The sequence below is a fragment of the Sciurus carolinensis genome, unplaced genomic scaffold (assembly GCF_902686445.1).
Source record: "Sciurus carolinensis unplaced genomic scaffold, mSciCar1.2, whole genome shotgun sequence".
NCBI lineage: Eukaryota > Metazoa > Chordata > Mammalia > Rodentia > Sciuridae > Sciurus > Sciurus carolinensis.
Window position 1 is genome coordinate 3,020,173 of NW_025920125.1, and position 14,729 is coordinate 3,034,901.

Below are 14,729 nucleotides of genomic sequence, written 5' to 3' on the forward strand. Positions count from 1 at the left end.
AAATTAGAAGAATTTGGGGTAGAATTTGGAAGGAATGCATTTTTAAGAATAGTTGTTTTTTTCAAAATACTATTAGCTTTTTAAGAAAAAATGAAGCTGCCAAGAAAGGAATCAACTACCCTCTCCCCTGTCCCCTCAGATTTCCTGTTTTACTGGGTAACCAGACTTAAAGTGTTTTTGTCATTCAGGGTTTTTTTTTTTTTTCATGTATAGTATATTTTTTCATATGTAGTATATTCTTTTATTGGCCAACTATAACCACAAATATCTCTTACTTTTGTTAACATGTCTCATTTTTTTTAAAAGCTGCACAACTATGAAGTTATTTTTTTTTTTAATGCTGAGCTTGGATTATAAATTTTCTATTATCAGTTGTTTTTAAAAGGCTAGTATTTTGAAACATAACATGGTGAAATTTCAGAATGTCCAAGGCCAGATGTGATACTTTTATATGAAACAGGCAGAGTAATCTGTTTACACAAAGCTTAATGGTCAGTTTACATGTGACTGGATGACTTCAAAAAGAAGGTTACTAAAGAGTTTACATTTTTTTTAGTACACTTTTTTTCTAATTTACCATATGGTCAGATGAAAATATTTAATCCCTTGAATATAACGTGACCAATTTTTGAAAGAAAGGCAAACCAGAAAACCAGTGGTGGTGTGGAAGAATCACCTGGTTTAAATATTTTTAAAAGCAATCCATAGAGTTAACCCAGAAGTGGAAGGATACTATACTGCTTACTATTAAGACAGGAACCAAATCCCTGTTGCATTCTGTATTTTCTGTGCAGAGAGCTGGAGGCTTTGTTGGTTTAATTGCTATTTTGTCTTTTTAAAGATGTACTCTCATGTTTATCTTGGTGCTAGTTTCCTCAAATTTCAAGGGAAGCAGAACTGAGAAAATCATAAACAGTGTACTTCTAAGCATTTATAGTCTGAAATCTTACTCTAAATTATGTAGCATTTTATGTGGGAACTGTGCTTGAAAATATTCCAAAACATTCATAGCATTTTAGTTCTTATTCTGGATAGTAGTAGCTATCCCATAACACCAAAAGAAGTAGCATTTTCCCTATTCTACAGATTAGTAAACATGCTCAGAGAGATTAAATTGTTCAAGATCCCATTACTCTTTAAATAATGATGTCTGCATATACTCACATGTACTTAATCCAAGAACTTGGATTTTTTTGCTCTTCCTTTTAAGCAAATATGACAATTTATGCAAATTACCTTACAAAATTGTTCATGTTACTTTTCTTTCTTTAAAATGTCAAAATAGTGATGCAAATAATAATGTGCACTGAAAATTGTCTAAAGGATAAATAGCCAGAAATTAAAATAGTATCTTTTTTTTTGAAGTTTCTGGCAATGTATTATTAAAATATTAAACTTGTTTTTATGCTGCTAACCAAAAAGTGAGGGATTGTGTTGCTTTAGTCACTGTTCTGTGCCATGATAAATTTGCAATTGTAGCTCTCACAACTGTTGTTTACAAACTTGAGTAAACTCATTAAGCATTTTTTAATGGATCTATTTGAAATTATAATATACTAATATGTTCAAAAGAACACAAAGAGGGCCATATAAAGTATAGAAAGTCGGAAGTTGCTTATTTAATTTTTGGTCTTTTAACGGTCTCTTAAAATGCATCAGTAAGATGTGTGCCATGATATATTATTTTAATTTGTTTTCAGTTTTTAACAGATGTGACAATCGAATAGTATAAAAAAAAGTAAGGAAAATACTGATGTTAATAAAGTATGAACAATATGTATTTGAGAAGAAACCCACAGAGACTAAAAGATTTAAGTTTTTATTGGCAGTTCATAATGACAATTAGTCATATCTAAGTAGCATATCTGCTACTGATTATCTCTTAGCTTATGTTGGTTTTTAGTGGGTTTTATAGTTGTTTCAAGCAGAGCAAAATTTCTATACAGTATTTTGAGACTGCTGACTTTTAGCTATGAAAGGGGATGAGGCTGGGGAAATATTGATGTTTTGTGTATTTTCAAAAATTAAGAGCTATCTTATTGATGGTGGAAAGGAATTGAAAGTTTATTTTCAAGTTTGACCTCAGTATTCTTTTGGGTGCAGGTACTCATGAGTACTCAGAATCAGATAAACTATTTTTGGTCCTATGAATTTTAAAAAAGCATCAGGCTTGCTCTCTAGAGTTTAAAATCTACTGGAATTTTTTTCTTTGTTAGAGAAATGAACACAAAATTTATTAAGTCCCTAAGGCATAGCACTAGACTCCTTTTTAAAAACTGATTTGTATTAAGTAGTTATCATGCAATGGCATAAAGATTCTGTTCCTTGATAATTCTGTTTTTGTTATGATTAAAAAAATAGTGTGCAGGTAGAAGGAGGAGGGTCTGAGAATTGGCTGTCAGAGAATGGGAAAGTGGTTTCTAACAAGAGGAGTAATTGATAGAATTAGATGTGCCAATGGATGTCAAGGAACAGAAGAACTCTCTTGAGTTACAGTTCCTTGAGCTTCTAGATACTGAAAAATAGGTAATTAACATCATCATCATGCATTAGCTCTGTTCTACTGGGGATTTAGTTGGAATAAGTAACACTTCTGTAATTGCAAACTCTTACAAGCTTCCTGCAAAAATCATATTACCATAGGTCAGTTTATTTTGTAATCTGAAGTGATAGTGAGCATTGAAGAGCTGTGGAATGTGCAGTGTTGTGAAGTTCTTTCTTCTCCATGCCTTCTAGAAGCCAGCACCTCCAAATCATCCTCCTTGGGCCCTTGTTCATGTTCTCTTCCCTTCTAAATTTTACCTGTTACCTAGGGTTTGGTTGTCATCTTTATTTTTACAGTTGAGTTTTCTCTTCTGGTGATTCCACAGCCCCATGGTTTCTGCCGTCCCTCTCTTCCCACATGCCAAGGCTCCCCATTCTGCATGACCAGACTCATTTTCTTTCCTAATCTTCAGATTTTTTTTTAATTAGTATTCTTCTTCCTAAACACTGGATGGCTGTCTTTCATTTCTTCACATAAGTATCTTTGCAAATTTATTCTTTTTACTTCAATTTCCTCAATTATAACAATGAACTTGTGTCAGGGACCAAGAAGAGGTTCTCATTCTGAGAACGTTCTGACTTTAACTATAAGCAGTAACCCAGGGAGCATTTAGCGGTTACCTCCCCTGCACAAACACCCTGCAGCTGACTCAGGCACCATGCAGCTGATGGCTCCGATTCCCAGAGCATGCCCCTCACCATTCACAGCTGATAGTTCTCCCTACAGCACCGCCCCCACTTCTCTTCCTGGATTTCACTTCCTGCCGGCTCGAACTTGCACCTTATCAAGAGCCCAAAAGAAAAACACAGCCAACCAACCTGCGTCGCGTCATACGCCTCATTCCATCAGCATAAATACCCTTGAGAACAATAAAAATTTGCAGCTTGATAAGAATTCCTCTCTTGCTATAACTCCCTGTGTCTCCTGTCCCTTTCATTCCTTCTCTCTTAGGTTCGCCTTCCTACATTGATGTCCCGTGGGTCAGTACAACTGATAAAAATTTTCTGCTCAGGGATCAACTACATCCGTTTTCCTCCTTAAATGAAGAGTGAAAAAATTTTCCCCCAATACACACCGCTAGCCTTGGGTATTGACATGCAAAAGAATTCTTTGCTGGATTTTTGTGAACAAGAGCATTAAAAATTTTCAGGCATTGTTTGGTTTGGCCATGATTGCTTGACTGTATGCATTTTCACAAAGTACGACTGTAGGTGATCAAGTGTTTTAACTCAGAGACCCTTCAGGTGCTGGCAATATAGCCCATCACGTAGAGCACTTGCTTCTCAAGCTCTAGACACAGGTTCGAGTCCCCAGCACTGTTGGGTTGTGGAAACTCAAAACAAACAAAAAATACCAATTCAGGATCCTCTCCCCTCTTTATTTTCTTTTCTCTTCTCCTCAAAAATGAATCAACACTGGAAAAGAGCACCAGTTTCACATGCAACCGATTTCCACTGACACCTTTCAGTTTGCAACTGTGCTCCAAGTGAACAGTGATGCCCACTCTCCTGCATTTCTTCATAGCAATACTTCCAGGACCTCACTCTACACTCCTTAGGACAGAGATCATGGGTCTCTCATGAGGAGGCTTATGTGAATAATTCTTCACAACTTTCCTCCACTGCCCATTGTTCACCAGGTTTCGGTGCCAGGGATTTCAAAATGAAAACTACACTTATACCTGGAACTCCCCAGTCTTCATGGAAACACTACCATTCTCTCTGCCAATGAAGGGGACTTCCACACCTGAGCACTTTCCAAGTGAATCACAGTGTCAACTGGAAAACCAAGAGGTGAACACAAAAGACCACCACTCTATTCCCTGGACTTTCACTGACAGTTAGCTTTTCAGTGACTTGCATGTGACTATTTGATGAATAAAGTTAGGATTTGGGGTGAATCAATGTTAGCATCTATGGGGTGCATCAGGGGGGTCACGAGAGCTTCACAACCCACTCAACGAAAATCATTCAAACTACAGTGTCAAGAGGATGGAGCCCTTTTTTAGATACTTGTTAAATTGATGGAACCCAGTTAGAGACACAGTGTAGTATTGGGTGAAGCATAACAACAACTCGGTTGGGAGTTGCTCTCATGTTTACTGGTGATCTGGGAATTAATGCATTGTGCTTTGGATGGTAAGGATTGACACAAAACCACTCTTTGCAAGAACTGACACTGGAAGAAAGAAATCAGAGACATTTGGTCTATGGCATGTTGGGGGTGGATAGAAACAAGTCAAGAAAGAAAACGGATTTGACAATTTGCAAATACTTGAGGAACGCTTTTCCTTCTCATTGATTGTATTAAAATGTTGGTTATTAAGGTAGCAATTCTGTTCTGATATTCAACTTTTGCCAATTTAAGGTCTTCAAACTTGAATATTCATAGACCTTTTGGGGATTAAATTTCTGAGATTGTGGTGCACTCTTCCTTCAGAGAGCCGGGGTTTAGAGTTGCATATGACAGGATCAACGGGTTTAAATTATAGGTCGTGGGGTAGGTACTGTGATGTTAGCACAGCCTTTGCTCATGGTTCTTGTGCCACAAAAAAATGTGAGTCAGCATACGTATATGTGGCTGTCCCTTGGGAGCTACAGAAAAGTGACAGGAATTTGGAAGGCAGTTGATGTACTTCAAGGGAAATTAGGGTCGGTGTTCATGGTTGCATACAGAATGAAAGGACAATAGCTACTTCCTATATTTGTAGTGTAGGATGAGTCTGAATATATATTGTGGAGTTTGTGGGTTGACCATGAACAATGACGAGTTTCATAGTGTCACTATTTTGAAGTTGTTTTCCAGCATGAACAATCTCCAGCTTTTCTTGCCCCCAAAACATCCTTACTGTCCCCCTTTGAATATTCACCTTGGAAGCTTTGAACCATTCCACGTTCAGCATGGTCAATGTGGCATCCTGGTGTTATGCCCTGTGAAATTGTGCTCACCATGCCATCATCAGGCTCTTATTTCACTTGCCAGATTGTAGTCTGCTCCCTCCCTGGGGATGCTTAGAGGACTCCTGGCAATATCCCAATGGCCTTTGGGACACAGGGACATTTGTCTTGTCAAGAAGATGAACCATTTTGCAAATGCAGATTGGCCAGATATTTCTGCATCTTGAGGAGTTCTGATGTGCCTTGGAGAAATCGCAGCAGGTAAGTATCTGGATACAGCCTTGTCTTAAAGCTGCAGTCAAGGAGGAGGGGCATGACAGTTGGAGTGAGCACTCAACAATCTCCTTACTTGTTGGGTTTGTCTTGTCCTCTGTCCCAAATGCTGACTGCATGATTCACTCCTCTCTTCATGAGCCACCAGAGGAGCCACAAACCTTCACATGGAACAGGGACATTCCAAGTAACCACTGTCTCCTTTACAGATTTTTTAAGTTAGGAGGGGAAACCCAATGGATGGAATGTGATGTATCCCAATTCAATGATCACTGAAGCCATGGCGCCAAACTGCTTGCTCTACTGAGCTGAGTGCTCACCACCCATCTCTCTGTGTGGCTGCTAGGCCACTAGGCTAGATTCCTGAATCCTATGAAGACCCGGGTTTTCCCAGTCCTGGAGGAGTGTGGTCAGATGGCACATCCACTGGTGGCGGTGTTAAGTTTGTTGAAGTAAGTCCTCTCAGGAACCGCTCGGTCCCAACCTTTCCACTGGAATTGTGGGGGCTTAGAGCCTGCAGCAGTAGCCAGGTGAGCGGGCTCTCAGCATGAATCCTGCAGGCAACGAAGAACAGTGCCACCTAGCGGGTACATGTGGAAGTGCAGGCTGTCAGGTTTCACTAGGAACTCTTGTCTTGCCTGGACTTGGAGGGATTTATCGCCCACGGGGCTCCATACCGCTTACAGCTTGGTTTCTCTTTGACCAGGCAACGAGGAAAGTATTACTTCTTTAAAACATAAGACCCTGGCACTCGCTTCGTTCATCTATCCTCTTGCCCTCTCAGCTGAGTCTGTGCTTATCTTGAATTTTGACTGGAAGTGGCCAGGAGCAGTATGATCTCTGGTTGCCATGGAAACCGTGACATCACTGTGTTCTTAGGCCCTTCTCTTTGACCTCAGGTGTAATCTGCGGTGCAGGCCATGTCAAGGGAGCCAATCTTCAAATTTCTTGTTTCCCAAGGCTTCACAATCCCTCTGGGGCGTGCAAAAAATTGCCTTCCTCTACCAGAGCCTAGAAACATGGCAACTTTCACATCCTAGACACCGAATGCCTTCTCCTGCCCCTTTGATTAGATGAGGTCTCCCATGAATGGTTCTCATGCCACAGGAGAAGTGGTATGCAATTGATGTGTCTTTCTGAGTGGAATTGAAACACCTGAATGAATGAAGGATCAAGGATATGACTTTCAGGTGTTTTCTTCTCTGTAATGAATCTTGAGAGGAAAAACTGAAATCATACCGAGCAGAAGATTGAAATTGGATGAGGAATGTTTTCTTTTTCACACCACGTTTCGCTTCTGGGTCCCCATACCAAATGTAGCATTAACACTTGCCTTTGCCTCTTTGTATACCCAACAGCATCTGTCTAAATTACTGAAGCACTTTCTTATTGATGGAAAAAGGCATAATGCAGGAAGGAAATCTTCCTATGCCTCACCCTTTCCTGAGAGGATGTGCAAGATCCCTCACCTGAACTGGCTTCTGCACTATGCACAGCAAACTGCCTTTATGAATTAAAAAAAAAAAAAAAGACAAAAGGAAAAATAAGAAAAAAATAGGATCGAGGAAAGTGTCAGTAGATTTTGAATATAATGGAAAGGTATGCACGTGTGAATGATCCCCAAAATGTACATTCATGATCGAATATTGAGAGAGTACTCAATCTCAAAGGTTACTGCCTCTGCCCATGCCCCTGCCCCTCCCGACCTTGGATCCTGATAAAAATTGCCTGCTCAGGGATGAGCTACATCCGTTTTTCTCCTTATATGTAGAGGAAAAAAATCTTTCCCTCAGGACAAACCGCTAGCCTTGGGTGCTGACATTCAAAGGAGTTCCTTGCTGGAATTTTGTGAAGAAGAGTATTAAAAATTTTCAGGCATTGTTTGGCTTGTTCATGATTGCTTCCCGGCATGCACTTTCACAAAGTAGGACTGCAGTTGATCAAGTGTTGTAACTCTGAGGTCCTTCGTGTGCTGGCAATATAGCCCATCACATAGAGTGCTTGCTGCTCAAGCTCCAGAACCAGGTTCCAGTCCCCAGCACTGCTGGATTGCGGAAACTCAAAACAAAACAAAGATACCAATTCAGAATCCTCTCCCCTCTTTATTTGCTCTTCTCTCCTCACAAAATGAATCAACACTGGAAAACAGCACCAGTTTCACATGCAACCCATTTCCACTGACACCTTTCAGTTTGCAAATGTGCTCCATGTGAGCAGTGATGCCCACTTTCCTGCATTTCTTCAGAGCAATACTTCCATGACCTCACTCTACTCTCCTTAGGACAGAGATCACGGGTCTGTCATGAGGAGGCTTATGAGAATAATTCTTCACAACCTTCTTCCACTGCCCATTGTTCACCAGGTTTCGGTGCCAGTGAATTCAAAATGAAACCACACTTGTACCTGGAATCTCCAGGCTTTTTGGAAGCACTTCAATTCTCTCTGCCAATGAAGGGGACTTCCACAAATGAGCACTTTCCACATAAATATCAATGTCAACTGGAAAACCAAGAGGTGAAAGCAAAAGACCACAACTCTTTTCACTGAACTTTCTCTGACAGTCTGCTTTTCAGTGGCTTGCATGTGACATGTTGATGAACAAATTTAGGATTTGGGGCCGAATCATTGTTAGCCTCTATGGGGTGCATATGGAGGGTCACGGGGGCTTCACAACCCACTCAACCAATATCATTCGAGCTCCAGTCTCAAGAGGAATGGAGCCATTTTTTAGATACTTGTTAAATTGATGGAACCCCGCAAGAGACACAGTGTAGTATTGGGTGAAGCATAACAACAACTCCTGTTGCAAGTTGCTCTCATGTTTACTGGTGATCTGTGAATTAATGCATTGTGCTTTGGATGGTAAGGATTGACACAAAACCACTCTTTGCAAGAACTGACACCGGAAGAATGAACTCAGAGACCATTGACCTATGGCATGTGGGGGGTGGAGAAACAAATCAAGGTAGAAAACGGATTAGACAATTTGCAAATGCTTGAGGAACGCTTTTTCTTCCCATTGATTGTATTAAAATATTGGTTATTATGGTAGCAGTTCTGTTCTGATATTCAGGTTTTGCCAATTTAGGGTCTTGAAACTTGAATATTCGTAAACCTTTTGGGGATTAAATTTCTGAGATTGTGGAGCACTCTTCCTTCAGAGAGTCGGGGATTAGAGTTGCATATGGCAGGATCAACGGGTTCAAATTATAGAATGTGGGGTAGGTGCTGTGCTGTTAGCATGGCCTTTGCTCATGGTTCTCGTGCCACAAAAAAATATGAATCAGCATACGTATTTGCGGCTCTCCCTTGGGAGATACAGAAAGGAGACAGGAATTTGCAAGAGCGTTGATGTACTTTCATGGAAAATTAAGGTCTGTGTTCATGGTTACATACAGAATGAAAGGGCAATAGCTACTTCCTGTATTTGTAGTATAGGATGAGTCTGAATATATGTCATGGAGTTTGTGCATTGACCCTGAACAATGGCGAGTTTCATAGTGTCACTTCTCTGAAGTTTTTTTCCAGCATGAACAACCTCCAGCTTTACATGCCCTGCAAACATCCTTATTGTCTCCCTTTCAATATTCACCTTGGAAGCCTTGCACCATTCCATGTTGAGCGTGGTCTATGTGGAATCCTGGTGTTATGCCCTGTGAAACGGTGCTCACCATGCCATCACCAGGTTGTTATTACATGCCCTGGATTGTAGTCTGCTACCTCCCCCTGGTTGCTTAGAGGACTCCTGGCAGTATCCCACCGCCTTTGGGACACTGGAGCATTTGTCTTGTCAAGAAGATGAACCATTGTGCGAATGCTGATTGGCAAGACATTTCTGCACCTTGTGGAGTTTCGATGTGCCTTGGAGAAATCCCAGCAGGTAATTATCTGGTTTCAGCCTTTTCTTATAGCTGCAGCCAAGGAGGAGGGGCCTGGCAGTTGAAGTGAGCACACAACAATCTCCTTACTTGTTGGGTTTGTCTTGTCCTCTGTCCAACATGTTGAGTGCATGATTCTCTCCTTACTTCATGAGCCACCAGAGGATCCACACACCTTCACATGGAACACGGACATTGCATGTAACCACTGTCACCTTTCTAGTCCTTGTAGTTTTAGGGGGGGAAACACGACAGATGGAATATGAAGTATCCCAATTCAATGATCAGTAAATCCATGGTGCCACACTGCATGCTCTACTGAGCTGAGCGCTCACCACCCATCTCTCTGTTTGGCTGCTAGGGCACTAGGCTAGTTTCCTGAATCCTATGACGACCCGGGTTTTCCCAGTCCTGGTGGAGTGTGGTCAGATGGCACATCCACTGGTGGCGGTGTTGTTTGTTGAAGTAAGTCCTCTCAGGACACCGCTCGGGCCAGCCTGTTACACAGGAATTGTGGGGGCTTAGAGCCTGCAGCAGGAGCCAGGTGAGAGGGCTCTCAACATGAATGGTGCAGGCAACGGAGCACAGCGCCTTCTAGCGGGCAAGTGTGGAAGTGCAGAATGTCAGACTTCAGTGGGATTGCCTGGACTTGGAGGGTTTTATCATCCTGGGGGCTCCATACCTCTTACAGCTTGGTTTTTTGTTCACCAGGCAACAATCAAAGTATTACTTCTTTGAGAGTATAAGACCCTGGCAGTCGCTCCCTTCATCTATCCCCTTACCCTCACAGCTGAGCCACTGCTTGTCTTGAATGTTAACTGGAAGCGGCCAGGAGCAGAATGATCCCTGGTTGCCATTGGAACCGTGAATTCACTGTGTTCTCAGGCAGCTTCTCTGTCACCTCAGGTGGAATCTGCATGCAGGCCATGTCATGGGAGCCGATCTTCAAATTTCTTGTTTCCCAAGGCTTCACAAACCCTCTGAGGAGTGCAAACAAGTGCCTTCTCATACTGGAGCCTAGAAACACCGCAACTTTCACAACCTAGCCGCCCAAGGCATGCTCCCTCCCCTTTGATTAGATGAGGTCTCCCTTGAATGGTTCTCAGGCCACAGGAGAACTGGTAAGCAAATGATGCGTATTTCTGAGTGGTTTTGAAGCACCTGAATGAATGAAGGATCAAGGATATGACTTTCAGCCGCTTACTTCACTGTAATGAATCTTGAGAGGAATAACTGAAATCATACCGAGCAGAAGATTGAAATTGGCTGAGGAATTTTTTCTTTGTCACACCACGTTTCGCTTCTGGGTCCCCATACCAAATGTGGCATCACCACTTGCCTTTGCCTCTTTACATACCCAAAGCATCTGTCTAAATTACTGAAGCACTCCCTCACTGAATGAAACAGGCATAACGCAGGAAGAAATTCTTCCTATGACTCAGGATGTGCAAGATGCATCCCCTGAACTGGCTTCTCCATTATGCACAGCAATCTGCTGTTTATAATTTTTCAAAGAAAAAGATGAAAGGAAAAATAAGAAAAAAATAGGATCGAGGAAAGTGTCAGCAGATTTCGAATATACTGGATAGGCATGCACGTGTGAATGATTCCCAAAATGTACATTCATACTCAACTATTGAGTAAGTCCTCAATCTCAAATAGTACTGCCTCTGCCCGTGCCCTAACCCCTGGCATCTTGGATCCCTGATAAAAACTATCTGTTCAGGGATCTGCTACATCCATTTTTTCCTTAGGTGAAGAGGGAAAAAGTCTTTCCCCCAGGACAAACCTGTAGCCTTGGGTATTGACATGCAAAAGAGTTCCTTGCTGGAATTTTGGGAACAAGAGTATTAACAATTTTAGGCATTGTTTGGCGTTTCCTGACTGCTTCCCTGCATGCACTTTCACAAAGTAGAACTGCAGGTGATCAAGTGTTGTAACTCAGAGGCCCTTCCTGTGCTGGTGATGTAGCCCATCACATAGAGTGCTTGCCTCTCAAGCTCTAGACCCAGGTTCCAGTCCCCAGCACTGCTGGATTGCAGAAACTCAAAACAAAACAAAGATACCAATTCAGAATCCTCTCCCCTCTTTATTTTGTCTTCTCCTTTCCTCACAAAATGAATCAACACTGGAAAACAGCACCAGTTTCACATGCAACCCATTTTCACTGACACCTTTCAGTTTGCAAATGTTCTCCATGTTAGCAGTCATGCTCACTTCCCTGAATTTCTTCAGATCAATACTTCCATGACCTCACTCTACTCTACTTAGGACAGAAATCACGGGTCTGTCATGAGGAGGCTTATGAGAATAATTCTTCACAACCTTCCTCCACTGCCCATTGTACACCAGGTTTTGGTGCCAGGGAATTCAATATGAAACCACACTTATATGTGGAATCTCCAGGCTTTTTGGAAGCACTTCCATTCTCTCTGTCAATGAAGGTGACTTCCACAACTGAGCACTTTCCACATAAAAATCAATGTCAACTGGAAAACCAAGAGGTGAACCCAAAGACAACCACTCGATTCCCTGGTCTTTCTCTGACAGTCTGCTTTTCAGTGGCTTGCATTTGACATGTTGATGAACAAATTTAGGATTTGGGGCCAAATCGTTGTTAGCCTCTATGGGGTGCAAAAGGAGTGTCACGGGGGCTTCACCACCCACTCAATCAATATCATTCGTGCTCAGTGTCAAGAGGATTGGAGCCCATTTTTAGATACTTGTTAATTGATGGAACCCCACAAGAGACACACTGTAGTATTGGTTGAAGCATAACAACAACTCAGGATGCGAGTTGCTCTCATGTTTACTGGTGATCTGCGAATTAATGCATTGTGCTTTGGTTGGTAAGGATTGATATAAAACCACTCTTTGCAAGAACTGACACCGGAAGAATGAACTCAGAGACATTTGGCCTATGGCATGTTGGGGGTGGATAGAAACAAGTCAAGGTAGAAAACGGATTTGATAATTTGCAAATGCTTGAGGAACACTTTTCCTTCCCATTGATTGTATTAAAATGTTGGTTATTATGGTAGCAATTTTGTTCTGATATTCAGGTTTTGCCATTTAGGGTTTTCAAACTTGAATATTCGTAGACATTTTGGGGATTAAATTTCTGAGATTGAGGTCACTCTTCCATTTGAGATCTGGGGATTAGATTTGCATATGGCAGGATCAAGGGGTTTAAATTATAGGTCGTGGGTTAGGTTCTGTGATGTTAGCACAGCCTTTGCTCATGGTTCTTGTGCCACAAATAATATGAATCAGCATATGTATATGCGGCTGTCCTTTGGGAGCTACAGAAAAGAGACAGGAATTTGCTAGGTCCTTGCTGTACTTTCGAGGGAAATTAGGGTGGGCGTTCATGGTTGCATGCAGAATGAAAGGGCAATAGCTTCTTCGTGTATTTGTACTGTAGGATGAGACTGAATATATGTTGTGGAATTTGTGGGTTGACCATGAACAATGGCGAGTTTCATAGTGTCACTTCTCTGAAGTTGATTTCCAGCATGAACAACCTCCAGCTTTTCTTGCCCCCCAAACATCCTTACTGTCCCCCTTTGAATATTCACCTTGGAAGCTTTGAACCATTCCATGTTCAGTATGGTCTATGTGGAATCCTGGTGTTATGCCCTGTGATACTGTGCTCATCATGCCATCACCAATGGCCTGTGAAACGGTGCTCACCATGCCATCACTAGGGTGTTATTTCATATGCTGGATTGTAGTCTGCTTCCTCCCCGGAGATGCTTAGAGGAGTCCTGGCAATATCCCAAAGGCCGTTAGGACACAGGAGCATTTCTCTTGTCAAGAAGATGAACCATTTGTGAATGCAGATTGGCAGATATTTCTGCATCTTGAGGAGTTTTGATGTGCCATGGAGAAATCCCAGCAGGTAAGTATCTGGGTACAACCTTGTCTTAAAGCTGCAGCCAAGGAGGAGGGTCATGGCAGTTGGAGTGAGCACACAACAATCTTCTTACTTATTGGGTTTTTCTTCTCCTCTGTCCAAAATGCTGAATGCATGATTCACTTCTCTCTTCATGAGCCACCAGAGGATCCACACACATTCACATGGAACACGGACATCCCAAATAACCAGTCTCCTTTCTAGACCTTGTAGGTTAGGGGGGGAAGCCTGATGGATGGAATATGATGTATCCCAATTCAATGATCACTAAAGACATGGGGACACATTGCATGCTCTACTGAGCTGAGCACTCAACAACCCACTCTCTGTGTGGCTGCTAGGCCACTAGGCTAGTTTCCTGAATCCTATGAAGACCCAGGTTTACCTAGTCCTGGTGGAGTGTGGTCAGATGGCACATCCACTGGTGGTGGTGCTAAGTTTGTTGAAGTAAGTCCTCTCAGGAACTGCTCGGTCCTGGCCTGTTCCACTGTAATTGTGCGGGCTTAGAGCCTCCAGCAGTAGCTGGCTCTCAGCATGAATGGTGCAGACAACGGAGCACACCGCCACCTTCTGGGCCCGTATGGAATTGCAGGCTGTCAGGCTTCAGTGGGAACCCTTGTCTTGCCTGGACTTGGAGGGATTTATAACCCACGGAGCTCCATACCGCTTATACCTTGGTTTCTCATTGACCAGGCAACAAGGAAAGTATTACTTCTTTAAAAACATAAGACCCGGGTAGTCACGCCCTTTGTCTATCCTCTTACCCTCAGAGCTGTGGCGATGCTTGTCTTGAATGTTGACTGGAAGTGGCCAGGAGAACAATGATCTCTGGTTGCTGTCGGGGTTTCCGGAGCCTCGGGCATAGTCAAGATGGCAACTGGCACTGGGCCAAAAGCGGCTAGCTATACAGTAAACAACCAGCAAATTCTGATGAGTGGCTAATTGATTAGAGCATGCCTCCCTCACGTAACTGTTCTATGCCTGCAGCTGTCCGAGTGTTTACCTCGTGTACTCTCCCCTGATTGGTTGAAGTGTATATAAGCTTGGCGTCTTCCTGGGGGAGGGGGTTATGCAGAAGAGAGTGCAAGAGAGAGGTGGAAGGCGGTCGCAGAAGCGGATGAAAGCAGGAGAGCACAGAAGCGGCCGAAGCAGGCGAGAGCAGAGTGAGAGAAGGAGAGGAATGGCTAAGTAAGAGGGAGAGAGGAGAGCGCAGGAGGGGG